The sequence below is a fragment of the Perognathus longimembris genome, chromosome 5, assembly GCF_023159225.1.
Source record: "Perognathus longimembris pacificus isolate PPM17 chromosome 5, ASM2315922v1, whole genome shotgun sequence".
In the NCBI taxonomy this organism is placed as follows: Eukaryota; Metazoa; Chordata; class Mammalia; order Rodentia; family Heteromyidae; genus Perognathus; species Perognathus longimembris.
In genome coordinates, this window is record NC_063165.1 from 50,625,874 (window position 1) to 50,627,239 (window position 1,366).

Here is a 1,366-nt window from a genome sequence, read left to right on the forward strand (position 1 = left end):
TTCTCAATTAAAAATTCATCATACTGCTAAAACCCCTCATGCACTTTTTCCTGCAAATCAGGTATTTGTAAAAACAAAACAAAAATAGGAAGAAAAATTAAAAAGGAAAGGATACTTTCAAATGGAACTTACTTTTTAAAGCAATGAAGACACGCGCTTGGGGGTGGGTGGGCAGGAGTTCCCATGTGTGTTTTGAGATCCCAAATAATGAGCATGATAAACTGTGATTGCAGGCACTGGCTTTGTCCCAAGTGGCCAAGTGGCACTGTCTGACTCTACTCTGAGTCCTTGGTGGGTCCCCCCAACCCTCCCCTAGCTTCCACCCTCTCCCCTTCCATTGACTTGGGACACCCCTTCTCCACATGCCAATCACGGTGGGAAGTGGGAGGGAGTGGGAAGTCACAGTGTATGGGGTTCAAGGTCACAGTGGGCGAAGCAAGGGGGATCATGGTGCAAGTAAGTTAGGTCGTTCCCTCTGCTCAAGTCCAGCTGTCTGCCACAACAGTGTGGCCCATGGCAGAAGGCCCAGGAGGCGGTGATGGTGGCAATGGCAGCATCCTTTCTTGCCTGCATTTATCTTCGCTGTTTAAAGCCTTGTGACCCATAAGGACCCAAAGGCTGTCTGATCACATTACTACGCTGCCTGCTGTCTTCAGGTTGGGAGATCCTGGTTGGCCTGTCAAGGATGGGTTTCTCCTGCTCCTCCTCAGGGCTGGCGCGGCCCAGGATCCGCTTCCGTGCCTTGGCCTACTCAGCCTCCCTCTGTGCTAAGGACTTGGCTGGAAGGGCAGGCCTGCTGGGGGAGTTGGGGCTGCTGACCAAGCCGTTGCTGCTGGGCCTCTTGAGGATGTGGATCTGTGGAGCACCTCCCCCCCTCCACCCGTAGGAAAGCTATCGTCCTGAATCACAATGGACACTTTGGAAGGAGACTTGGATTTCCTGCCCACTGTCTGCTGCCTCCTCCCAGCTCTCAGCAACCTCCTCATCTTCCATCTTACTCACCGCTTTCCCTCCTCCCCCCACAACCCCTCCCTCTCCTAGGCATTTCTTAGTCAAGTTGACAATCGTGATTATAAAATCAGTACTATAGGGCTGGGAATATGGCCTAGTGGCAAGAGTGCTTGCCTCCTACACATGAAGCCCTGGGTTTGATTTCCCAGCACGACATATATGGAAAACGGCCAGAAAGAGCGCTGTGGCTCAGGTGGCAGAGTGCTAGCCTTGAGCGGGAAGAAGCCAGGGACAGTGCTCAGGCCCTGAGTCCAAGGCCCAGGACTGGCCAAAAAAAAAAAAAGCCAATACAAACATTAAAAAAAAACAAAACAGTACTATATTTAATATATATTCCTTCAAATATCATACAAAT

General features: G+C 50.7%; 1 pseudogene; it reads right to left on the reverse strand.

Annotated features, from left to right (window-relative positions):
- Positions 1-538: 538 nt before the first annotated feature.
- On the reverse strand, positions 539-993 carry LOC125351303 (annotated as a pseudogene).
- Positions 994-1,366: the final 373 nt, after the last annotated feature.